This window comes from Bos indicus x Bos taurus, chromosome 15 (assembly GCF_003369695.1).
Source record: "Bos indicus x Bos taurus breed Angus x Brahman F1 hybrid chromosome 15, Bos_hybrid_MaternalHap_v2.0, whole genome shotgun sequence".
In the NCBI taxonomy this organism is placed as follows: domain Eukaryota; kingdom Metazoa; phylum Chordata; class Mammalia; order Artiodactyla; family Bovidae; genus Bos; species Bos indicus x Bos taurus.
Genome location: NC_040090.1, coordinates 9133229 through 9159898, shown reverse-complemented (window position 1 = coordinate 9159898; position 26670 = coordinate 9133229). Strand labels below are relative to the sequence as shown.

Genomic DNA, 26670 nt, shown 5'->3' with positions numbered 1-26670 from the left:
GTGCTTGCTGGCTGCATCTCCGCTGCTCACCAGGCTTCCTTATCCCAGGAATCACCCGGGCGAGGAAATGTAGGGACCAAGGGACTTCCCCTGTCCAAGCCTCAGTGGCCTGATCTGGAAACTGGGTGTTGATCACACCTGCTCCTCAGGACTGTTCAAGAATCCTGACTGTGAATGTTACCATCGCTGTTACTGTCGGCCGTGAGAATGCATCAGGTGGGCCATTGAGGGTGGACTTTGGGGTAAAGGATGTGGTTTGAAATGGGCTCTTTGTCTCAGAACAATCTGTTTTGATTTATTTGACTGTGGGAATTTGAAAACGGCCCAAATGCTTTTCCTCCTCTTGTTCTCTCTCTCCAACACTCGGATTTCCCCTCACTCGCCCGTTCATTCACTCCCCGCTCAGAGCCCTCTTGCTCACGCTTGTTCACACTTCTCTGCTCACAGTTGAAGTGCACCGGGGAGGTCAGATGCCCCAGAGGTTTCTCCTTCTTCCTCAGAGGCTCGTGCTCTCATGAGCCTTACACTCTCTACTTACACTCGGAGGTGTGAACGGTCATTTTCACACTCAGACTTCCCTCCTGACCCTTGCTCCGCCTCATCCCCTCCACTCCCCGCCCCTCCAAGTCCCAGCAGAGCCTTGAGGTCAGGAGATCTGATTCTCACCCAGTTTCTTTAACCCAAAGACTCTATGGCTGTGTGACGCAGGCAGAATCACTCAGCCTCTCTGGACCTTGGTTTCTTCTCTCACAACAGAGGCGAAGCGACCAGTTTGCATTTAGAGGGATCGTCACTTTCTTCTGCAGTATCTCAGAGGCTCAGAGATAAAGTTCCTTCCACATCTTAATTTCCCTGACGCTGCAAATGAGTGGATTCCATCTCATTAGGCAGACTGTGCGCCAACCTGAAGTTGCTCTTTAGCCATTTCCCAGTGCTGAGGAGACATCGTTTTATTTGGAGCCTAGAACTTAAAATGAGGTCAGGAGAAACCAGAAAGTTCAAGACGGTGATTCATGCTTGACTTTGGAGGGACACAACGTCATAACATCTCACTGGATCCCATTCCTCTTCTTCTTGGTATCCCCAGGAGAGGTGACCAGGGAAACAGGGATGGTGGTCAGCTTGCCACTGCTGATGCGGGAAGGGGGTGGAAATCAGGAGAAAGATGCTATGCTTCCTGCACCGAGCCCAGCGGAAGGATCCACTTTACTTTGTGTCCCTGTCTTTGCCCCAGGTTATGGCAAAAAATGGCATATACTATCCTCCTGAGTACTTGCAACAGCCCTACAGGTTATGTATGAAAATCATTCCCATTTTAAGGGTGGTGAGACAGGAGCCTGGGAGGCATAGCTGGGTCTGTGACAGGGCAGCGACCTGCACTTGTGCTAAGCTTTGACCCCCAAAGCACGCTGTCCTGAGTGGCCCAGTGGTGCCGACGTGGAGTGGGAAGAAATGGGATTTCAAGATGGGAGTCTGAAAATTAATCCTCCTCTAGTACAAGCTCCTTATGAACCTTGGGTAAATCTCTTACCCTCTTTGGGCCTCAGTCACTCATTGTAAAGGATTCCTAGGTGGCTCAGTGGGTGAAGAATCTGCCTGCAATGCAGGAGGCACAAATTCGATCCCTGAGTCAGGAAGATCCCCTGGAGGCGGGCATGGTAACCCACTCCAGTATTCTTGCCTGGAGAATCCCATGAACAGAAGAGCCTGGCGGGCTACAGTCCAGAGGGTCACAAAGAGTCAGAGGCGACTGAAGCGGCTGAGCACACATGCATGCACATTCAGAGAGCCCATCCCAGAGTCAGAGGCATTCTGTCCCCAGTGCTGTTCCACACGGACCACTATGAGGCCTTTGGATGAAAAACCATTTGCCCGTCAGATGACCTTGGAGTTTCTTAACCAAGGTGCCATCTTCAGCATCCCAGATTCCAGACGCCAAAGTGAAAAAGGTCTGGGATTACTTAGTCCAGTGGCATTCAACTTACTTGTGGTCACAGACCTCAAAAAAAGTTCACCATGAAGCCTCCAAAACAACGCAGAGAGGAGCTGCCCCGGTGAAGCAGGCATAGGCGGCTGGTCCCCCCTCTCCTCTCCCTCTCCTCGTGGGTGTCTCCTGAGGAACCCCTGGGAAACCCATTCTGAGAATCACAGGCCATTAGGTAACAGTTAATGAAACTGAGATCCTGAAAGGGGCATGAACTCACCCAGGCATCAGAGGCCGACACGTCTGCTAGAATCATTTTCATTAGCAGTATCATTTCCCATTTTAAGAAGAGGGCTCTCCTGTGTTTCTTTTGGCCATTGATCTTAATTAATCACCTAGAGATGTGTTTTTCAATATTGACACTTAGCGGCTGACATTTCTGAATTATTCTCTTCTGCCTTCCTCAAAGTCATAGGTAGAGGTGGATGGATATTTATTGTTAAATCAAGGAAAATGGGGCTTTTGGCTTGGAATCTTCTGAAACAGAGTATTTACCCAAACAATCCTGCCCAACTCTGTAAACATATTTGACCAAAGTAAATAATAATAAATTGTGGGCAGAATGAATCCACAGATATGGTAGTTTGTAGGGGCTCTTAAGAGCCCTATTGAGATGAAGTACTTTCCCCACTCCCCCTTTTGCAGCCCTCCACCCCAATTTGGTTTTCCAGATCACAGGGTATTCTTCCCTCAACACCTAATTTCCGCACAGATTTAACCAGCAGTGACCTGCCACGTGAAGAGCTTTACTAAGAATCAATAGGCATGGGTCTCTGGTATGTGCTGCACGTCTGCTGTATATAAAACACCCCAGAAGCGACAGCAAGATTGATGCTGGCAAGACATCTGGGGCGTCACAGCACAGCGGGTCCCTCTTGCCCATTTTAAGGCAAGGCCATGGCCCAGAGATGCTTGGTGGCTTGCCCAAGGTCACACAGTGATTTGGAGGCAGGAGCCCATGTCCTCCAGGATTCCAAGGCCAGGTCCCCTTCCAACACGCTGAACCCCTCTTTGCTGAAGCCAGGCTGCCCTTTGCTTTAAGATACAGGTAATAAACCAGTCTGTAGTGCCTGTGTGGGCAAGGAGAGAGATGGAGTGTGCTATTAATTAGAGGCTACCTTTTAGAGTCCCTGAACGGGGTTAGCTAGAAGAGTTGCCATCAGAGCAGGGAGAGAAGTGTTCTGAGACATGTGCTGAGCATCCACTGAGTCCTGATGGGAGATTCCAAGAATGGAGAAGAGCACTCCCAGCCTGCAAGTGTGGGAGAGACACATGTGAATTCAATTCAAGGCTGGCGAGGTTTGCGCTCGACTTCCCAGCACATGGTGCTGTGGGAGTGGGTGGGAACACGGTCTTCTCCAAGCCTGACCCTGGCAGCCTGGCAGATGTGTTTATTTCTTCCTTTTCCACTTGGGAGGCAGGCGTCTGGCAGGGTGGTTAGGCAGGCAGGCTGTGGGGGCAGGCTGCCTGGGGTTCAGATCCTGGCTCTTATTGTTGAGATTCAGAATCTGAGGCTAACTGGTATGCTTCCATTTCCTCATCTGTAGAATGGGAAGAGTAATGGTAGTTTTGGCATGGATGGTGTGATGGTGAGGCCTTAATGAGGTGGTCCACTTAGGTGCTTAGAGCCCCACGTGCCCTGACAGATGGGATGAGCAAGCAGCTTGTATTAGCTGCTAGCTGGGGATCTTACATGGGTGCGTATTTCTCTGTTTAAAAAATAGTGTTTATTGCTTTTTTTCTGATTGTAAAAATCACTCATACACAAACACCAGTTACCTAAAGATGCCCCCCTGGTAACATTTTGCTGTAGTTTTTTTCCACTTTAACCGCTGTGCATTGTGTGCATGTATGTATGTGTGTGTGTGTGTAATTGGGTGTGTACTGTCGAAGTATACTTTTCAAAAAATTATAAATCCTGAATCACATGTAAATCTAAAATGAACGAAGACCAAAGACTGATTTAACTTGTAAGTGAGGGAGCCAACAGGAGAAGCTCGTGGGTAAAGCTGGTTCTCAGGAGAACTAGAGAGTCAGCAGTTATGTAGGCAAGGGAGAAAGAATACTGGGAGAAGATGGCTGGATTGGATACACAAAGCTTAATCCCACCTTTGGGTTATCTTTTCTACCAGACTGAAAAACATCTACAAATTCATCTGTGACCTCCCATGAGTCAAAGTCACATTTCTCTAGAATCCTCTAGATCAGCGGTCCCCCACCCCTTTTTGTCACCAGGGGCCTGTTTCATGGAAGACAGCTTTTCCGCAGACCTGGCTGGGGAGGGGAGGATGGTTTCAGGATGATTCAGTCTCATTGCATTTACTGTGCACTTTATTTCTATTATTATTACATCAGCTCCACCTCAGATCATCAGGCATTAGATCCTGGAGGTCTGGGACCTCTGCCCTAGATAATCGCTCCTTGGGTGAGTCTGCTTAACAGTGCTCCAGTGTGATGTTGAAAATTCAGTTATTTATCCTACCAGTGTGTATATATTCTTCCTGATCATATCCTAGCTAACGGCACACTTCACCTTCCAAACTTAATATTCCCTCACATTCATTTTTTTTTTTCAAAAGCAAGTTTCGAGGAAGGACCAGGTGTCCCCCAAGGGTGTGACTTGTCCTTCAGCCCAGCTTGATTGAGGTGCCCCACCCTCCCCACCAGGGAGGCCTGGCGTGCTGCAGTTCATGGGGTCGCAAAGAGTCGGACACGACTGAGCAACTGAACTGAACTGAACCGAACCCCCCCACCTTGGGGTCCCAGGGCAACTGCATTGGCCTCAGTCGCCTGCTGCATTTTCTTGTATTTGTCAATTTCCTTCTGTCTCCCCATCTAGACTGAGTCTTCTGAGAGCAGAGATTTGTTGAGCTGAACCATCTTCCTGATCCTTCTTTCCCAAGCACCTAATAGGTGACACGTAGTGATTCTTCTGCCATGCTTGTCGAGTGAGCGAACAGGCATGTTAAGAGGCCTGGCCTTCGTCCATTACAAAAGATGAACCATGCTGTTCCGAACTAGCAGGGCTCCTCTCCAGGACTGGCTGTGTGCTTCTGTTGAGTCAGAGAAGCTCCCAACCCCCACTTAGTATCTCAGCCTTCTGACTGCCCCCCCTCACCCCCCATGCCTGATTCTGCCATTTAATTGTGTTTGGAGGGCTCTACACACTCAGTCTAGATAACGCAGCTCTCTCTTCTCTGTAGCACTCTTGAGACTGAGCTGAGTTCCTAACTTTCTTTTTCCTAATCAAGGTCTGAAAGGGGTAAAAAGTTCTTGGCCACCTCCAGCTGTGGAGGGAGAGGGGTGATGGAAGGATTAATCTCTGAGCGATGAATTTTAAAGCCCTCTTGTTCCATGTGTTGGGAAAAACCCATCAAAATGCTAATAGATCTGCCGTCTCACCTCCCGCAGACCCTTTTCTGCATTGGAATATATTTACAGGGAAATATATTGAGCAGGGAAGAATTACAAGGAGTTGAGGTGCCTTTTTCCGATCCCACCGCAGCCCTGCGGGTTGTAAAGGCTGAATTAATAGCCCCACGTTGCAGAGGAGAGCTGTGGTGGGCTGCAGGCTTGGCCCTTCAGTTATGAGTTCTCAGCTTTCAGCTTCCTGGCTAACGGCAGGGCGGCTGGTTTGGAAACATCTCTATTACTGTCGTGTGGCTTTTTAATACTGATTCTCTCAGAGGCAGAATAGCCTCAGACAGGCGTTCCGGTAGGTATAAAGCTGGCTGCACAGTGGATCCCCATTGAGTTCAGGGTCTGCAGCGTGTTGAGACTCATTTTATGCCAAAGTCAGCTTCAGCACTGAGACGGTCTCAGCTTTTCTTGAACCCTATGCTGGGAAATGCTGGATTGTTCTTGAAGCCTTTGAAACGCCAGACATCTTTGTCCAAACAGCCCAATGGCCTGAGAACTTCTCAGATGCATCCTCTGGAGACAGGATACTTACGGGGTTAGCCTAATGCACGCTGGACTCCAGAGAAGTGGCTCCAGAACTTTGGCTACAGACAGCATCATGAGCGCTGGTCCTCCCTCTGCCTGGTCCAGCTCCGTCACGGCAGACAAGTGACCTCTCTGAGCATCACTTCCTCCCTTTGTTAGTGAAGAGGAGGATGCTGGCCACTTAGCACAAGAGTACTGGGGCTCAGATCTTTCCTTTCTCTGTGCTTCAGGTGACACAGTGAAGCTGGGGCCAAGCAAGTCAGGCTCCATCTTCAGAGAAAAGTCCCTCAAACCATTAGGGCTCCTGGGTCCCTCTGGGAGCTTGTCTGGCAGGTCTGCGGGAGCCCCAGTCTCCTTGTGAGAATGAGTGAGCCTTACTTGGCAGATAGTCTTATTGATTCTTTTCCCCTTTCACTATGAACTAAACCAATGTTTGGGCTTCCCCCATGGCACTAGTGGTAAAGAACCCACCTGGCAGTGCAGGAGACATAAGAGATGTGGGTTCGATCCTTGGGTCAGGAAGATCCCCTGGAGGAGGGCATGGCAACCCACTCCAGTATTCTTGCCTGGAGAATCCCCATAGACAGAAGAGCCTGGCGGGCTACAGTCCATGGGGTCGCAAAGAGTCGGACATGACTGAAGCGACTTAACATGCTCACAAACCAGTGTTTAGTTACCTAAAAACCCTGTGGCTCAGTTCACTTTCCTCATCTGAGAAATGGGAAGAGTGGCAATTCTCTCCTTGCAGCATGGGAGGAAGAGGAATGAAGATCAGAAGTACAGTCTGCTCCAGGGGAGGCACAGCCTTTGTCCCCCCGCCCCTTCAGGTACCAAAAAGTGCTTCCAGTCGGGAAAGAGGGGGAGGAGATGCAGAGCATTGCCCGCTGATGAAGGGCAGTCTCACCAGTTGCCCTTCTTGTTCTGTCAAGCACCGTAGGGGTGGCATCTGTCCCATGGATCCCGGTACCATGCAGAGAGCACGAGAGACCCTGACTGGCCTGTGCAGAACAACTCCAGGCCTGACAGCAGGTGCCGAGAAGGGGAGATGATCACCAACGACAGTTGCAGTGAGAATTAACAGTTTCACATGTTAATTTGTGGGGAAGGTGCCTCTCTCTTTGGGGGCCCTTCCACCCTCCCCAAGCCACCAAGAGCTATTGAGCTCAGGTTGGGAGTCCCTCACCGACCAGGCAGATCATCCTGGGCCCTGGCTAGCAGTGCCAGCGCCCCCTGCACTGTGCCCGATGGCAGGTGCATCCCTCCCCTCCCCGAGCAAAGATAAATCATACCTCCCAGTCTTTCTGAGGATGTCACGGCTCCCACTTCAGCCCCATCGAGACCCTGGGACACAATTAACAGGCTCATTCAGGGACTCATCACGGGAACAGAGGGTGATGGGGCTGAGTGACAGGGCGGGCGGCCCTGGGAAGCCCTCTCCCTCCCCCAGCGAGACAAGTGCAGGTGGAGAGGCAAGGCAGAGGCGTGATGAGCTCAGGCGGCTTCATTAAGGGTTGCCCAGGGGATCTTTGAGATGCAGGACGCAGCAGGAACTCGTCCTGAACAAGCCTTGGCTCCTCTCCCTCTCCCCCACCCCCACGCCAACCCCCTGCCTTGCTAATTTAAAACAAAGCCAAACAAAGCCCCAGCTTTGCTTTGGAGCCATAAACTGCAGAGCTTTTATCCATCTACAAGCGATGCATCCGGCTGGCTGCAGCCCAGCCTGGATCCTGTGGCCTGGCATCGGTGTGGGGCGAGGGGGCCCAAGGCTGAGCTGGCTTCCAGGACTCGCCGAGGATGCTGTCCCTTCTTGGGGCTCAAGACCCAGAGTCCTTGTGATCACAGAATTCAGAAGGAAGGCTGGTCCATGTAGGGTGGCTAGTAGATAGGGAGGGAGAAAAACAGAGAGAGAGAGAGAAAGAGAGAGAGAAAACAGGAGCTAGCCAGGAAAAGGCTCATCATTGAGCTGATCACCTTCTTTTCTGTCCTTTTCTTGCTGCCTCTTCCAGGAAGACTTCCCAGCTCTCCACTCTGAAATCCTACTGACTTGGGATTCTAGGATATCAAGAGGCTCTCAATTAGTCATCTTCAACATCATCTGGAAACTTACTATGTAATCAGTTAGAAAGTCCATCTATTGTGAATTAAAGTGGTAGGCTGTACAATAGGGTGTAGATGCCACCGGTTCTGAGTGTAGACCCCTGAGGGAGAGAGGGCAGGGTCCGAGGACTGTGCTTGGAACCACTGATCATGGCCACTACCCTCTTTATAGAAAGTAGCAACAAGTTCTTTCATGTAATTTCTCTGGGCTCTGAGGGCTTATTCTGTGCTGAGCACCGTGAGAATCACTTATAATCCCTTAGCTCATCTAATTGGAGAAGGCAATGGCAACCCACTCCAGTACTCTTGCCTGGAAAATCCCATGGACGGAGGAGCCTGGTAGGCTGCAGTCCATGGGGTCGCTAAGAGTCGGACACGACTAAATGACTTCACTTTCACACATTGGAGAAGGAAATGGCAACCCACTCCAGGGTTCTTGCCTGGAGAATCCCAGGGATGGGGAAGCCTGGTGGGTGAAGTCTATGGGGTCGCACAGAGTCGGACACGACTGAAGCGACTTAGCAGCACCAGCAGCTCATCTAATATACAGCTCAGGCCACTGAGGTAGGACTATGGTGGTCCAGAATTTGCATATGACTAATGTGAGGTTTAGTGGGATAAGGAACTTTCCCAAGGCCCCAAGGGTGGCAGGTGGCCTAGTTGAGACTCATACCTAGGCCTGTGGGAGAGGAAAGCCTGGTCTCTTGACCATGGTGCTCACTGCCATTTGATGCTGAGGGCATTCCACCTACCACCCACCCTGCCCCACATTGCAGAAAGGCAGCAGGCTCTAGTGGGGGTTTGCTCCCTTTGAGCCTACTCACAGGTAATCATCCAAATGGTTCTACACTGTCCACTGAGCCTGACTTTTCACCCATTTTGTTGCTGTTCATTCACTAAGTTGTGTCCGACTCCTTGTGACCCCATGGACTGCAGTACACCAGACTCCCTGTCCTTCACCATCTCCTGGAGTCTACTCAAACTCATGTCCATTGAGTTGGGGATGCCATCCAACCATCTCATCCTCTGTCATCCCCTTCTCTTACTGCCTTCAATCTTTCCCAGTATCATGGTCTTTTCCAATGAATCAACTCTTTGCATCATGTGGCCAAAGTATTGGAGCTTCAGCTTCAGCATCAGTCCTGCCAATGAATATTTAGGGTTGATTTCCTTTAGGATTGACTGGTTTGATCTCCTTGTTGTCCAAGGGACTCTCGGGAGTCTTCTCCAGCATCACAGTTTGAAAGCATTAATTCTTTGGCATTCAGCCTTCTTTATGATCCAACTCTCACATCTGTACATGACTACTGGAAAAAACATAGCCTCTTGGGGTCCACAGGAAGTTACACAAATAGTTAAGAGTCTTTCGTTCCTTCTCTTATCTCCATTAACCAAGTTCTGCCTTCCTACTTTTCATATAAAACCCGTTCTTTTATAGATACAGTCACTTCCATCCGTCCTCCTATTCATTTCTCCGTTTACCTGTCCATCCATCCATCACCCATCCATCCATCTACGTGTATCATCGGTCATCCATTTCTGTTTCCATGCATCCATGCATGCTTGCATCCATTTATCTGTACATTTCTGCATGCATGTATCCATCGTTCGTCTTTCTATATCTTTAATTATTTATCCATCTCTGCAACCAACTACAATCTAGTTCCTTTTTCTCTTCTACCATTCAGTTCTTCTTCACTCTCTACCCATCCATCTATTCATCTATCATAGCAACTATCCATTCATCCAGCTATTATGTGCTGAGTCAGGAATTGAGACCACAGAGTGGGTAAGACATCACCCACATCCTTCAGTCTGATGGAGGAGAAAAATCACATGAACAAAAAAATAGACTGTGCTTCGATGCAGACTTTACTACCTATGTACACAAATTGTTATAAGAGCCCAGAGAACAGTGATTAATCGTGCCTGTGTACGTCTGGGAAGGTTTCTCAGAGCAGATATTGAAGAAGGGTTTTGCAGGATGAGTTTTCCAAAACACTAGGACTTTTCCTAGTGATTTGGGGATGTGGGGGTGGGGCTGAAGTTCAGGATTAGGAAAGACAGAATGGACCTCCAGGCAGAATGAAAAACAGCCAGATCTGACTGAGTGTGGTGGTGTGGCATGAGTGTCCAGGTCAGTTCAGTTTGACTATGGAGTCTGTGCATATTGCAAGGACCTGAAAATGGGCCTGGAAAGGCAGCCAGGGGTCAGATGATAAAAGGTCCTGTGTATAGGTAGAGGGAGGCCAGGAAACCCACTGAAGCAGAAGAGAAAGACATGGGCTCTGTCTGACAGCAAAGGAGAGGGCATGTTGGATGGAACAGAGGCAGCAGGCTGGCAGACAAGATGGAGCCTACTTGCAGTAAGCAGACAGCCGACCTCGGGCTGTGCCCAGGCAGGGACCAGCAGGGAGCGGCAGTGAGGACAGAGAAACAGGGATGACTGGGGGGACCTGGGATGGAAGAGAAACAATGACTGGGAGAATAGGGAAGTCTTTGATTTGGGTGTCCCGTTCCACAGGGTGCTCTGCTTTTGAAAAGCCAGTAGGCTGTATACTCCTAGTATGTACACTATTGAACAAATATATATGTGTGTGTGTGTGTGTGTACTATTTCAATTTTAATATAGAGTAGAAAACATCAGGGTAGATATTTAAGTCTCTCATCTGGTCTTATCCAGGATACTAAAGTGGCTGTCAGATTTTTTTCCTATACATTTATTTTAAAATGCAGATTTGCTTTGCTTGGAAGAAAGAAGATGAGGAAGAAAATCTAAGTTTTGAACCAGACCTTGCAAAATGGGAGTACCTGGCTAGTATCATCACTAACTAGCATTGACTAAGCCCTTATTGTATATTTCATGGATTCCAAGGCACCCTTCTTTATATCTTCTGCTTCTGTTAGGTCCGTATCATTTCTGTCCTTTATTGTGCTCATCTTTGCATGAAATGTTCCCTTGGTATCTCTAATTTTCTTGAAGAGATCTCTAGTCTTTCCCATTCTATTGTTTTCCTCTATTTCTTTGCACTGATCACTGAGGAAGGCTCTCTTATCTCTCCTTGCTATTCTTTGGAACTCTGCATTCAAATGGGTATATCTTTCCTTTTCTCCTTTGCCTTTCACTTCTTTTCTTTTCATAGCTGTTTGTAAGGCCTCCTCAGACAACCATTTTGCATTTCTTTTTCTTGGGGATGGTCTTGATCACTGCCTGCTGTACAATGGCATAAGCCTCTGTCCATAGTTCTTCAGGCACTCTATTAGATCTAATCCCTTAAATCTGTTTGTCACTTCCACTGTATAATCTAAGGGATTTGATTTAAATCATACCTGAATGGTCTAGTGGTTTTCCCTACTTCCTTCAGTTTAAGTCTGAATTTGGCAATAAGGAGTTAATGATCTGAGCCACAGTCAGCACCTGGTCTTGTTTTTGCTGACTGTATAGAGCTTCTCCATATTTGGCTGCAAAGAATATAATCAATCTGATTTCAGTATTGATCATCTGGTGATGTCCATGTGTAGAGTCTTCTCTTGTTTTGTTGAAAGAGGGTGTTTGCTATGACCAGTGTGTTCTCTTGGTAAAATTCTATTAGCCTTTGCCCTTCTTCATTTTGTACTCCAAGGACAAATTTGCCTGTTACTCCAGGTACCTCTTGACTTCCTACTTTTGTATTTCAGTCCCTTATAATGAAAAGGGCATCTTTTTTGGGTGTTAGTTCTAGAAGGTCTTGTAGGTCTTCATAGAACCATTCAACTTCAGCTTCTTCAGCATTGCTGGTTGGGGCATAGACTTGGATTGTTGTAATATTGAATGGTTTGCCTTGAAAACGAACAGAGATCATTTTGTTGTTTTTGAGACTGCACCCAAGTACTGCATTTCGAACTCTTTTGTTGACTATGAGGACTACTCCATTTCTTCTAAGGGATTCTTGCCCATAGTAACTCTTAAAGAGACAGGAATACCAGACCATCTGACCTGCCTCCTGAGAAATCTGTATGCAGTCAAGAAGCAACAGTTAGAACTGGACATGGAACAACAGACTGGTTCCAAGTTGGGAAAGAAGTATGTCAAGGTTGTATATTGTCACCCTGCTTATTTAACTTATATGCAGAGTACATCATGCTAAATGCCAGGCTGGATGAAACACAAGTTGGAACCAAGATTGCTGGTAGAAATATCAATAACCTCAGATATGCAGATGACACCACCCTTGTGGCAGAAAGCGATGAACTAAAGCGCCTCTTGATGAATGTGAAAGAGGAGAGTGAAAAAGTTGGCTTAAAGCTCAACATTCAGAAAATGAAGATCATGGCATCCACTCCCATCACTTCATGGCAAATAGATGGGGAAACAGTGACAGACTTTATTTTTTGGGGCTCCAAAATCACTGCAGATGGTGATTGCAGCCATGAAATTAAAAGACGCTTACTCCTTGGAAGGAAAGTTATGACCAACCTAGACAGTATATTAAAAAACAGAGACATTACTTTGCCAACAAAGGTCCATCTAGTCAAGGCTATGGGTTTTCCAGTGGTCACATATGGATGTAAGAGTTGGACTATAAAGAAAGCTGAGCATTGAAGAATTGATGCTTTTGAACCGTGGTGTTGGAGAAGACTCCTGAGAGTCCCTTGGACTGCAAGGAGATCCAACCAAGTCCGTCCTACTGGAAATCAGTCCTGAATATTCATTGAAAGGACTGATGCTGACGCTGAAAATTCCATACTTTGGCCACCTGATGTGAAGAACTGACTCCTTGGAAAAGACTCTGACGCTGGGAAAGATTGAAGGCAGGAGGAGAAGGGGACGACAGATGGTTAGATGGCATCACCGACTCAATGGACATGAGTTTGAGCAAGTTTTGGGAGTTGTTGATTGACAGGGAAGCCTGGCGTGCTGCAGTCCATGGGGTTGCAAAGAGTTGCTCAGACAACTGAGCGACTGAACTGAACTGAAGGCACCCTTGTTAAAAAAATACTTTAAGGTCTCTGAAATGAGGGTGCATCATACAAAAAGTGATGCCTTAATCAAATAGCTTAACAGGCACTGTTTTCTCTTTATCAGAAACCCATAAAATGATGGTGCAATTATAACCCATGGAGTCTTACATTCAAGAGAGAGGGTATTACGTGTCAGGCTCTTAGCTGAGTCCTGTGTGTACATTCGTCATGTCATCCTCACATTGTATGAGTCATCAGCTGTTGTTAACCCTGTTTCCCAGATGAGGAGCTGAGGCGTGGAGCAGGAAGTTCATTTGCTCAAGGTCACAGAGCTTGTCAGAGGTGGACTCAGGATTCTACAGTTTATTGTGATCCACATAGTCAAAGGCTTTAGCGTAGTCAGTGATGCTGCAGCTGAAAGCTCCAATAATTTAGCCACCTGATGTGAAGAGCCAACTCATTGGAAAAGACCGTGATGTTGGGAAAGATTGAAGGCAGGAAGAGAAGGGGGCGACAGAGAACGAGATGGCTGGATGGCGTCACCGACTCAACGGACATGAGTTTGAGCAAGCTTTGGGAGATGGTAAGGACAGGAAGGACAAGAAAGCCTGGCGTGCTGCAGTCCATGGGTTCACAAAGAGTGAGTGAGCGACTGAACAACAACAGAATTCCAACCTGTTTCACTTTAAACCTGCAGGTGGAGGGGGTGGGTGGGGGACTTTGGATAAAAGCAAGAGCAAGTCCAGGGCACAAGACTGCCTGGTCAACCTCAGACTCCATCACCCTGCCGGCCACCTTTCGATGCTGCCTCTTGTCACCAGTCCCCAGCCCCGGCCCCGACATTGCCGTCTTGGCCCTAAACCCTAGGATTCTTTTCCCCTCCTCAGAGGGCTCTGGGTCTAACATCTGTAGTGACTTCCTCCCCCACAGAGAGGATGGGGCTGGGAGGAGATCTCAGGGGAGAGGGGAAGAAATTCCGAGCCCAGCTGGTTTCCCTCACACAATGCAGATTTGCTTAAATGGGAATTAGGATTAGTGCCGGATTTCACCTCTCCTGGCAGGCTGGTAATAAACTAATCTCCTCTTAGGCGCAGGAAGACAGAATTCCATCGAAGAGTGAAGACAGCTTCAGGCTCGGGAGTGCAAAACCCGAAAAGTAATTTTGTTGTTGACGGGCCTTGCTCACACCTCCTGACACGCAGCCCGCGGCTCCTTCCCAGCGTGGCTGCAGCCTTTAATTTTGTTAATGTGTGACATTCACACAGGCTGTGTGGCTGACGGGCACACTTGACATTAATACGTGTTCCTCACGGTCCCTAGAGCTCATAAAAGCTCATTATCAGTTCTGAGCCTGTAAATGTAGTTCCCGGGCTCAGGTGGACCAGGAACACAGAGATGCTCCGGGGAAGTGGAACAGTGGACAGCTACATAAGACAAGAAATAAACTCCTGCCTCATCCAGGGAACACGACCTCCCAGGCCACCAGGAGGTGAACAGAAAAACTCTGCAGGCTGAACTCTGAGTTCAAATTTGCATTCAAGCAAAGGGGCTCCTGCCCTGCTATTTGAAGGGAGTAAATCCAGTATTGTGGGGCTTCCCTGGTGGCTCAGCACTAAAGAATTCGCCTGCCAATGCAGGAGACTTGGGTTTGATCCCTGGGTTGGGAAGATCCCCTGGAGAAGGAAATGGCAACTCACTTTAGTACTCTTGCCTGGGAAATCCCACGGACAGAGGAGCCTGGAGGGCTGCAGTCCACGGGGTCGCAAAAGAGTCAGACACGACTAAGCGGCTAAACAACACCAACAGGGAGAAGGCAGTTTGTCAAATGTGATGTTCGCGGAGCCTCTGCCTGGCCGTCCAGCTTCGAGGCATCCAGGCTGTGGAAGTGCTTGAAAACATCCACACAGAAATGAGTGCACCAAGGGGCCCATGGCCACAAGGTGGTAACAGCCAGAAATGGAAATACGCACATATGCATGGGGGGTGAGGTGAGGGACTGTAGTCCACACTGACCATGGATACTGTGAAGAAGACTCCAGAAGATGCTTGTGTGCTCACTTGCAGAGGTAGACATGGTCTCACAGAGAGCTGGGGTTGTATAACACGTGTAAGATCCCACAGTCTGCATGTGGGCCACCGTGGGTACATGCTTATACACACATGTACACAAATATGGTGCTGGTGGTAAAGAACCTGCCCGCCAGTGCAGGAGACACAAGAGACGCAGGTTCCATCCCTGGGCGGGGAAAGTCCCCTGGATGAGGGTATGGCAACCTACTCCAATATTCTTGCCTGGAGAATCCCATGGACAGAGGAGCCTGGTGGGCTATGGTCCATGGGATCACAAAGAGTCAGACGACTGAAATGACTTAGCATGCACGCACACACATATGTGATTACACGGACTATAGCCTGGAAGGTCATATTACGGAGATTGCACAGTGAGTCTGTTAAACAGGATAAATGAGTATGGGAAAACTTGCACATTTGTAGTTAAAAATGAAACTTTTATACATATACAAGCTTATCCATATGTGTATGGATGTATATGGAGACGGATATGGCTGTAGGTGTATCTGTACATGTATATATATCATGAATTCTTCTGACTGTAGCTTTAGTCTGGCCCATGACACTTGAGGCCCCCTGGGCTGACACCGCCTGGGTGGATGTCTGAGGCATCCAAATAAAGAGCCAAATTAGATAGCCAAATAAAACCAGGTCATGTCCTCTGGCCAAGCCTTGTTCCCCATCAGTCAGCAGGAAGTTCCGAGAACTTCTTTTATGCATAGGGTGCTCTGGTGCTGGGATCTACAGGGCAGACCTTGAACTCATTGCTCTCCTTGAACTAGGCCTCCCCCACCATGGAGAGGGCAGTTTCAAGGGCTTGACTTCCCTGAGTGTCGTCCCGGGTCTGTCCCTTTTCAGCAGCATGGCCGTGTGGGCAAGTTAACGCCTCGGAATTCATCGTGGTCCTCATTCCTAACGGGGCCATACTTTCTCATGAGATTGTTGAGGGTGTTGGGATCATTGTCATTATTATTTGAGGCAATATGAAATTTAATAGGGGCTTCTGTGCGGCCGGGTCATTGGAAGGCAGGGATGGGGGCCCCCGGCCCTCCCTGTTTCTGCTCAGCTGTGTCTTTTGCTCAGCTGGGCATGTGAACGAGCTGGTCCCCTGGAACCAGCCTAAGCCTTGGCTGACAGGTATGCAGTGAATTTGATCCTTCTCCAGTGACCTTCGAACTCTACGTGAAACTGACAGAGAGGAGGTGGGGGGTGTGGGGAGAGGCTGGATTTCTGGGTCCTAGGCTCTGGAGCTGAGTTGTTTTTCTCACCATCAGAGTGTTCTCCACTTACTACTTATCTGTGCCTGAATACCAGATCTTGAAAGTGTGAGTCTGCCCCAGAGCCTGCATTCATTAAGCAATGATTAATTCGCTTTCGCATTTTCAAAATGACTCAGAGAGCCTTTACTTCGCCTGAAGAAAGTGGAGTCCCCACACCAAGTTGATAACATTCTAGCTAGAAGCAAAGAGACACAGTGCGGTGCTGCGATCAGCCCGCTCCGTGTCATCACAGGGCCATTGTACAGGCTCCCGGGGTTATTTTGAAAGATTGAAAATATACCCCGGGCTCTAGGCACTGGGGACACCATCCTGGGACCCTCGGTGGGGCTGGATGCTTGCTTCTGTCTTGCTGGGCCCTGTCTGGCTTCTGTATCACCTCCCGCAGAGATGGGAGGTGAGAGTGGGGGAACATCTAAGAGACGTGGCCCCAGAAGCTGCATGCCCCCCATCCCTTGCCTTATTTATTTATTTTTGGCGGTGCTGGGTCTTCGTTGCTGCGTGGGCGTTTCTCCAGTCGGGGCGAGTGGAGGCCACTGTCTAATTGTGGTGTGCGGGCTTCTCATTGCGGTGGCTTGTGTGGTGTGGATCGCCGGCTCTAGGACACACGGGCTTCAGTAGTTGTGGCGTGTGGGCTCAGTAGTCGTGGTGCATGGGATCTTCCCGGATCAGGGATCAAACCCACGTCTCCTGCATTGACAGGCGGATTCTTTACCCCTGAGCCACCAGGGAAGGCCCCCTTAGCCTTTTAAAATGTATTTCTCTCTGTCCTCCTTCTAGAGTTTATCCTGAAGCCACCATCAGAAAGAGACCTCAGGAGAATCTTGACACCCCAGACAGGAGAAGACACCAGTTGAAAAAGGTAAGTTTGGTGCCCCGGAGGCGTGGATCTCAATTTATTCAAATAAGAGGCTCGAATCTTCTTCTCTCCTTTCCCTGCTCCCAGACCAGACCCTCTGTGGCTGAGTGAGAAAGCTCTCAGCTCGTGCTGGAGGCTGCAGGGCAGGTGAAAGGCGGCTTTCCTCTTGTCCTCACCCCCAGATGTTTGCTGCATGATGGGAGCAAAGGTGAGGGGTGAGGGATGAGGAGAAGGAGGCTGACGCTGAAGCGGGAATCTCACCAGACTGGGTGCTGCCCCACTGTGGGGCAGAAGGTCAGGGTTGGTCCTGAGACAACCCAAGAGCTGAGGGTTGAAGGGCTGGAGGAGGTGAGCCTCTGGGGGAAAGCAGAGTTCCTGGAGGCTCACAGAGGGTCCCACCTCTGTCAAGGACCCCTCCTTCCCCTCCCCCACATGCCCCTCCCCTCACCTCCCCCACACCTCTCCCCCACACCTCCCCCACACTTCCCCTCCCTCCCACACCCCCTCCCCCACACCCACCGTAATCTTGGGATTGTGGGAAGGAAATACCTTCCTAGGGTGATTTCCACCCATGTCTCTCCCCTCATCCCCTCCCCCAACCTCTTCCCTCATTGCCTCCCCCATTCCAAGACTCTTTTTGGATAAAGTTTAAATCCACAAGTACTAGGATCAGCCATCACATTCCACGATGGAATTGGGAATGGAAAAGCCTTGGTCTGCTTCTTGGGTTCTAGAAGCTTCTTGGGCTGCTCACCATCCCAGGTCTGGTGATAGGCCGGGTTACCTCATTTTTTCCCTGAAAGTTCCTGAATGAGGAGCCAGGATGTTTGGCTTCTGGCTCTCAGACTGTGCCTCATTTCCTCATCTGTAAATATGGGGCAGCAGTGACTTGAATCTCTGTTCCAACCACACGTCCCCAGTTGCTGAGGTCCCAAGACCAGGGCTGAGCTACAGGAAGGAACAGGTGGTGGTATGGGGTCGGGGGAGTGACAGGGAGGCAGCGGTTTGGTCCAGTCTGTGGCGAGGAGAGGGGATTGGAAAGCTCTGAGAGATCTGATTGCCTGTCTTGAGTAAAGGATGACACAGACCCTCAGGGGAAAGACCACAGGTGCAGACCACAGAGATGCAGATGGAACTGTGTTTGAGTCCCCGCTAATCAGAAGAGTCAGATTTGCTAACCTTGAATGAAGCTTCTCCATGCCGAGTGCAGGGTTAAGTTGCAGTTCCTGCACCAACAGCCCTATTGTCACTTCCATCTTAGGGAAGAGAAAACCGGGTCTCAGAGAGGTTAAGTGACTCGCTCAAGGTCACACAGCACTGTGTGGCTGAATCTGAAGCACCTCTCTGAACTACCTGACCATTCTTGTGCATTTTGCTTACCGGTTCTATGACTTGAATCTTAAGGTCAAAAAATCCCTTGAAACCAAATCACATCTCTGAACTTCATTTCTTGAAAAAGACACGAAGATCTTTTTAACAATTTTTTTTTTTAAGTTGGGGTTCTTGTTAAAATCTCTGCGGGTCTTGGTTTTCTGGTGCCCGGGATTGAGCTTGTACTTGGTCACTTTCTGAGTCACTAATCTGATACTCCACCAGTTTCCAAGCTCATCCTGTCAACGGTGGAGTGTGCCTCCTGGCTGGCTGGGGTTATTTTAGGTTGAAATCCAAGGCAGGGTGGCCAGGTCCTAGAAGCAGATAAAGCAGGACCAGGTCAAGGGCCACCCAAGTGGACAATGCAGAGGAGCACTGAGGCCAGGAATCGGGGGTGGGGGGCTTCTCTGGAGCCCTCCCAGCATCTGTCCTGCAGCTCGCCGGGCTCAACCAGCCACCTCAGCCATAATATTCTATGTAAACCTCCTGATCCCCGCAGGAAGCAATCACCTTATCAGAACCTGGATTCCTGCCTGATTTTCTTAATCAGGGGAAGGCGCTGAAGTGAGTCAGAAATAGCTTCACTTCCTCAGGATCTTTCTTTAAGGGACGTTTCTCCATCGGGGGAAGCCTTGGGCCTTGGGTGAGAGGAAAGAGTCTCTTGAAGTACAGAAAGAAAAACAGTAAGGAGGCTGTTGATCTTGGTTTACCATCAGCAAGGCTGCTGAGACGGCAGTGATCTCGCCTGGCCTCTGTGGTTAATCAGGAAACAGAAATGTTATAGTCACAGGGAGCACGTAAAGATGACCATCAGCTACGGGCAGACAGGCGTGCACTGTTGTGGGAAATGTTTGCCGGCCTCTCAGCCAGACTGACAGAGGCTGAGTCCCAGCTCCGCCCTTCAGTAGCTGTTTGACTCCAGATGAGTGCTTTGATCACCCAGAATGATCTCCGTTTTCTTATCTATTAAGTGGGCAAATAGCATGCACCCCCACTGGGTGGTTGTAAGGGCCAGGAAATCGCCAGCGCGATGCTCCTGTTTGCTTTGAATGAGGGTCGCTCCCTGGAATGATGTGGGTGGCCTTCCGAGGTGACCTCTGTGAAGAGGCTTGGGCTCTTGACATGAGAAAGCTGGGTGATTGTGAGCACACAGTGGGGTCACCCTGGAGACACATACCTCTTTCTGTACGTGATCTAAAAATGGCCCGAGAGGAAGCGCCTGGATTGTGTCAGCTCTCTGCTCTGACACTCCTGGGGCGTGAGGCCATGTCGGGTGTGAACAGTTCTTCCTGAGCCCTAATTCCATGGTTTATGTTTGACTCCCAGTGATCGTTCCTGGACCCTCTCTGGAGGTAGTCACAGATCCTCCCCAGGGAGGCAGGTATTAGTAAACTCTTTTTAAGGACAATTGGGATTTTGGAAAGTGGTAAATTATTCTAGGGTTCACCTCTAAAAAGCAGCAAGGTTAGGACCCAAACCCAGGGTTCCTGCCCTAAAGTGAGTGTTTGCCATAGCACCCCACAGCACCCGCAGCCCCCTCAAAGGCACTCGTTCACATTTCCAGAGGCGCATGGTGTGTGTCCTTAGGGACCCCGCATAGTACTACAGAGGCAGCTAAGACTTTCATGAAGCACCCCCCAGGACTCACATCATCACCCCATGGCGTTCATGGTGGTCCCCATGTGGCTTAAGAGCACCCTGCATGCCTGCAGTGATGCACCACGGCAGGCACCCACGCTGGCACTGCTCCTATGTTCTCTGCCCAGCCTTGCGTGGAGTTTGGAGCTTGGAAGAATGGGGAGTCCCTTGATGTTTTCATCTCCCCAGCCAGCCCTTTACAGCAGGCCGAGCAAATGAGTGAAGGCAGCTTCCTGGAAGCCTGCAGATCATCCTCCTGCTGAGATCTCCCAGCAGGAGGCAGGTGGCTGGTGGGGGTGGGTGGTGGTGAAGAAGGCCTGGCTGCCACCGCAGTGGAGCCTCTACCCACTTGTCTATTTTCCCTTTTGTTGCTTGTGCTTTCGGTGTCATGTCTAAGACTCCGTTGCCAAATCCAAACTAATAAAGATTCACCTCCATGTTTTCTTCTGAGAGTTTTAAGACCTTAGCTCTTATATTTAGGCCATCGATTCATTCTGAGTTAATTTATGTATATGGTTTGAGGTAGGAGTCCAACTTCATTCTTTGGCACTTGAATATCCTTGGACTACCACTGAAGAGACTGTTTTCCCCCACTGCATAGTCTTGGCACCCTTGTTGAAAGTTCATTGGCCATGGATGTATAGGTTTGTTTCTGAATTCTCAATTCTATTCCACGGATCTATTTGTTGTTGTTGCTTAGTCTATAAGTCTTGTTCAACTCTTTGTGACCCTATGGACTGCAACACACCAGGCTTCCCTGTCCTTCACTGTCTCCTGGAATTTGCTCAAACTCATGTCCATCAAGTCGGCGATGCCATACAGCCATCTCATCCTCCGTCATCCCCTTTTCCTCCTGTCCTCAATCTCTCCCAGCATTAGAGTTTTTTCCAGTGAGTCAGCTCTTCACATCAGGTGGCCAAAGTATTGGAGCTTCAGCTTTAGCATCAGTCCTTCCAATGAACATTCAGGGTTGATTTCATTTAGGATGGACTCGTTTGGTCTCCTTGCTGCCCTCTGGTCTATATGCCTATCCTTATGCCGTTACCATGCTGTTTTGATTACTGTAGCTTTATGTGTAAATTTTAAGAAGAGTATTAGTATATTTTAAAACTCCCCAGGTAATTCCCATGTACAGCCATGATTGTGCACTACTGGTTTAGAGGAAGATAAAGCACAGTCAGGGAGGCTGGTTGGGAGCCTGCCAGGATGATCCAGGGCAGAGAAGATGTGACCCTGAACTAAAGCTTCAGTCACTGAGGTGAAGAGGCCATGATAAAGTTGAAAGAGGTGAATGAGGGAGATATCCTGATTTTCCTTGATTCTGGAAAGGCTTTACAGATGCCAAACAGAAGACAGTGGTCCAGGTGAGCTTGACTAACCTCTTACCCAACCCTAGTGTGATTTGGAGGAAGACCTGAGTCCCAGTCCAGCTCATCTACCTGTGGCTCACGACAGTAACCTGGTCCTTCTCTGCTCTCCAGGATAGTGTCCATACCAAGCCTTTCCTTTCTTTTCTTTTTCAAGTTGTTTTAAATTTGCACAAGTTCATCCCAGGACCACACACACATTGTCCCTGTGTTTTTCCCTCTGAAATGCCCCCTCTCCTTGACCTGGTTGGCTGTGAGAACAAGGCCAGACTGACCCTTCACTCTGTGGGGTGACCACTCCTTCACATCATGGATAGTTAATAATAAGTCTAAACTTCCTCATCTAAAGAATAAGCAAAGTATTACTTTTCTGTTCACGTAGCAAAAATGAACATAACATGCCCTTAAAAGGTTTTATTTTTTTTAAGAAATGACATATATCCACACTATGAATCACAGCTGAAGAACTTTCAAATAGCCAGATGTGGCAAAGAGGGAGGGAGTATTCATTTTCAGATGCGTTTCAGCATCTCAGAGGGGAAATGCCTTGCCCAAAGTCACAGAGCTATGGAAGGAGATGGGCTTAGTCTGCAAGTCTTCTGACCTGGACTGGTGATCATCCTGCTACACCCAGCCACCTTTTTTATTGGTTAACAGTGTAAACTAGGGCTTCCCTGGGTGGCTCAGTGGTAAAGAATATACCTGCCAATGCAGGAGACACGGGCTCGATCCCTGATCCGGAATGATCCCACATGGCGCGGAACAACTAAGCCTGTGCCCCACAACTACTGAGCCTGTGCTCTAGAACCCAGGAGTTGCAACTACTGAGCTCAGCATGCTGCAGCTACTGAAGCCCGCACACTCTAGAGCTGGGGCTCCCCAGCAAGAGAAGCTGCCGCAATCAGAAGCCCATGCACCGCAGCCAGAGAGTAGCCCCCACTTGCCGCAACTAGAGAAAGCCTGTGCACAGCAAAGAAGACCCAGCACTACCAAAAATAATTTTTAAAAAATTGTGTAAACTAATGTATGTTAGTTAATAGCCTACACATAAAGAAAAAAGCCCAAATCAGCCGGCAGTGCTGCTTTGGTGGCCATGGTAGTATATAATCAGGCCAGAGCTGTTGATGTGAGAAGAAATGAATGGAGACATTCCCTGTGCTTTGGGGTTTGCCAGGATGTCTTCCTTTTCTGGGCCATGGGCAGGGCTGTGTTATGGGATGGGGGCAGGAGAGTGGGGTCTGGACTCTGAAGCTGTTTTCTTTTTTAAAGTACACTTTGTTTTCTAGAGCAGTTTTAGATTCATAGCAAAATTGAGGGGAAAGTGCAGAGAATTCTCATATTCTCTCTGTCTCTGTACATTCCTACACACACATGCGGCCACCCCCACTGCTGACATCCCACACCCAGTGGTACATACATTACAGTTGAGGAACCTACACTGGCACATGGTATCACCCAAAGCCCATAGTTTATGCTGTGGTTCTCTGTTGGTGCTGTATATTCATTCTATGCTGCTGCTACTGCTGCTAAGTCACTTCAGTCGTGTCCTACTCTGTGTGATCCCACAGATGGCAGCCACCAGGCTCCACCGTCCCTGGGATTCTCCAGGCAAGAACACTGCAGTGGGTTGCCATTTCCTTCTCCAATGCATGAAAGTGAAAAGTGAAAGGGAAGTCGCTCAGTCGTGTCCGACTCTTAGCAACCCCATGGACTGCAGCCTACCAGGCTCCTCCATTCATGGGATTTTCCAGGCAAAGTACTGGAGTGGGGTGCCATTGCCTTCTCCGATATTCATTCTATGGGTTTTGACAAATGGATAACGATGTATCCACCATCACTGTATCATACAGAGTCGTTTCACTGCCCTAAAAATCCTCTGTGCTCCACCAATTCATCCTTCCCCCGCCACTAAACCCTGGAAACCTCTGATCTTTTTACTATCTCTGTAGTTTTGCCTTTTCCCTGCATGTCATAGAGTTGGAATCATACACTATGGAGCCTTTTCAGATTGACTTTTTTCACTTAGTAATGTGCGTTTAAGGTTCTTCCATGTCTTTTCATGTTTTGATAGTTCAACTTGTTTTTTTCCCCCCTATTTTTTATTGTGGTGAAATATATATAACAGGATTTAATGTTTTAACCATTTGAAGTGCACAGTTCAGTGGTATTAAGTGCATTTAAAATTATTGTGCAACCATCCCCACCATCCATCTCCAGAATGGTTTTCATCTTGTAAAAATAAACATTAAACAATAATTTCCTATTCCCTTCTCCTCCCAGCCTCTGGCAAACCCCATTCATCTTTCCTGTTGCTGTGATTTCAACTTCTTTAAGTGCCTTATATAAATGGAATCATCCATTATTATTATTTTTGTAATGGCTTATTTCACTTAGTGTAATGTCCCCAACGTTTGCCCATGTTGTAGGGTATGACAGAATTTCCTTCCTTTGTAAAGTTGAGCAATATTCCTCTGTATGTGTAAACCACATTTTGCTAAGCCATTGTTGATGGACCCTTGGAGTGCGTCCACATTTTAGCCATTATCAGTAATGCTGCTAAGTTCATTTCTTTTTAGCACTGAATAGTATTCCATTGTCTGGTTGCATCACGGTTTATTTATCCATCACCTACTGAAGGATATCAGGCTCCCCTGGTGGCTCAGACAGTAAAGCATCTGCCTGCAATGTGGGAGACCTGGGTTCGATCCCTGGGTTGGGAAGGTCCCCTGGAGGAGGGCATGGCAACCCACTCCAGCATTCTTGCCTGGAGAATCCCCATGAACAGAAGAGCCTGGCGGGCTGCAGTCCATGGGGTCGCAAAGAGTTGGACATGACTATGCGACTAAGCACAGCACAACGGAAAGACATGTTTGCTTTCGAGTTTTGGCGATTATGAATAAAGCTACTGTAAAACTTCTGCAGGTTCTGGCATGGATGTAAATTTTCAACTCATTTGAGTAAATACCAAGAAGCACAGCTGCTGGATTATACAGTAAAAGTATGTTTAAATTTGTGAGAAACTGCTGTTTTCCAAACACCAGTGAATGAGAGTTCTTGTTGTTCTGCATCTCTGTCAGCATTTGGTGGTGTGTCCGTGTTTTGGATTTTGGCCATTTTTACAGGTGTGCAGCAGTATCCAGTTTTGTTTCAGTTTGCAGTTCTCTGATCACATATGGTGTAAAGCATCTTTTTATACACTTATTTTCCATCTGTGGATCTTTGGTGAGTTGTCTGTTCAGGTCTTTTGCCATTTTTAAATTGGGTTATTTGTTTACTTATCGTTCGGTTTTACAACAAAGCAAGTTTACGAATTTACAAGCTCTTTGTATATTTTGGGTAATAACTCTTTATCTATGCATCTTTTGTCAACATTTTCTCCCAGTCTGTGACTTCTTGTTCTCTTGACAATGTCTTTCAGAGAACAGAATTTTAAACTTTTGATCAAGTCTAGCTTATCAATTATTTCTTTCGTGGATTATGATGCTGTATCTGAAAAGTCATTGCTATACCCAAAGTCATGTAGATCTTTCTCCTGTTATCTTTTAGGAGTTTCATAGTTTTGTATTTTATGTTTAGGTCTGTGATGCATTTTGAGTTACTTTTTGGATAGTTATAAGATCTGTATGTGTGTGTCTATATACTTTTTGCTTGTGGATATTCAGTTGTTCCAGCACCACTTGTTGAGAAGACTACTTCTCCACTGCATTCCTTTTGCTCCTTTGTCAGAGGTCAGAGGTCAGTTTGCTGTATTTATGTGGGTCTGTTTCTGCTCTTTATTCCTTTCCACTGACTTTTGTGTTCACTGTTTTGCCAGTACCATGCTGTTTTGATGACGTAGCTTCTAAGTCCTGAAGTCAGGAGTGCCAGTCTTACGACTTTGTTCTTCTCCTCCATTGTAGTGTTGGCTATTCTGGGTCTTTTGCTTCTTTATGAGACTTTAAAATCAGTGTGCAGGTATCCACAAAACAACTTCCTGGAGTTTTAACTGAGGTTGTATTGAATCTATAGATCAAATTGGGAAGAACTGACATCTTGACGATACTGAGTCTTCCTGTCCATGAACATGGAATATCTCTCTAATCATTTAGTTTCTTTTTTGATGTCTCTCATCATAGTTTTGTAGCTTTCCTCATATAGATCTTTTACATATTTTGTTAGAATTATACCTAAGTATTTCATTTATTTTGGTGCCAATGGAAATGTATACTTTTTAAAAAAATTTCAAATTCCACTTGTTCACTGCTTGTGTATACGGAAGCAATGGGCATTTATATACTAAGTTTGTATCCTGCAACCTCACTTTACTATAAATACTTGTGAGTTCCAAGCAGTCTTCTGTCAGTTTTTTCAAATTTTAAAGATAGACAATCATGTCATATGTGAACAAAGACAATTTTATTTTTTCCTTCCCAATCTGTAAAATTAAAATACCCATAGAAAGTAGAAACGTTTCCTTCCTAATACATGAAAATAAAAAAGCCTATATCTTATTGCACTAGCTAGGACTTCCAGTACAATATTGAAAAGCAGTGGTGAGAAGGGATGTACTTTCCTTGTTTCTCAATGGGAACATGTCTAGCTTTTCACCATTAAGGATGATGTTAGGTATGGGTTTTTATAGACATTCCTTATCAAGTTGATAAAATTTCCCTCTATTTCTCTAGTCTTCTGAGAGTTTTATCATGAATGGGTATTGGATTTTGTCATGCTGTTTTTACATCTATTAATGTGATCATGTGATGTTTCTTCTTTAGCCAATTGATATAATGGATTACTTTAGCTGATTTTTGAATATTGAACCAGCCTTGTATATCTGGGATAAATCCCACTTGGCCATATCCTATAATTCTTTTTATACTTTTTTTCAATTCTATTTGTTCATATTTTGTTGAAGATTTTTACATGTATGTTTATGAGATATTTGTCTATAGTTTTCTTGTAATGTCTTTTTAAGTTTTGCCATGCAAGTCGCTTCAGTCATGTCCAACTCTTTGCGTCCTCATGGAGTCCACCAGGCTCCTCTGTCTATGGGGATTCTCTAGCAAGAATACTGAAGTAGGTTACCATTTCCTTCTCCAGGGGTTCTTCCCAATGCAGGGATCAAACCCGAGTCTCCCTCAT

General features: G+C 47.5%; 1 protein-coding gene across 6 annotated transcripts in view; it reads left to right on the top strand.

Annotated features, from left to right (window-relative positions):
- TSPAN18 (tetraspanin 18) overlaps window positions 1-26670 on the top strand; it is a 215614-nt gene that overhangs the window by 24698 nt on the left and 164246 nt on the right. For all 6 annotated transcript variants that reach the window (XM_027562593.1, XM_027562592.1, XM_027562591.1 and 3 more), the window contains exon 2: window positions 17095-17176. The gene's annotated coding sequence lies outside the window, so the exon portion shown is untranslated. The remainder of the gene's footprint in view (window positions 1-17094; window positions 17177-26670) is intronic.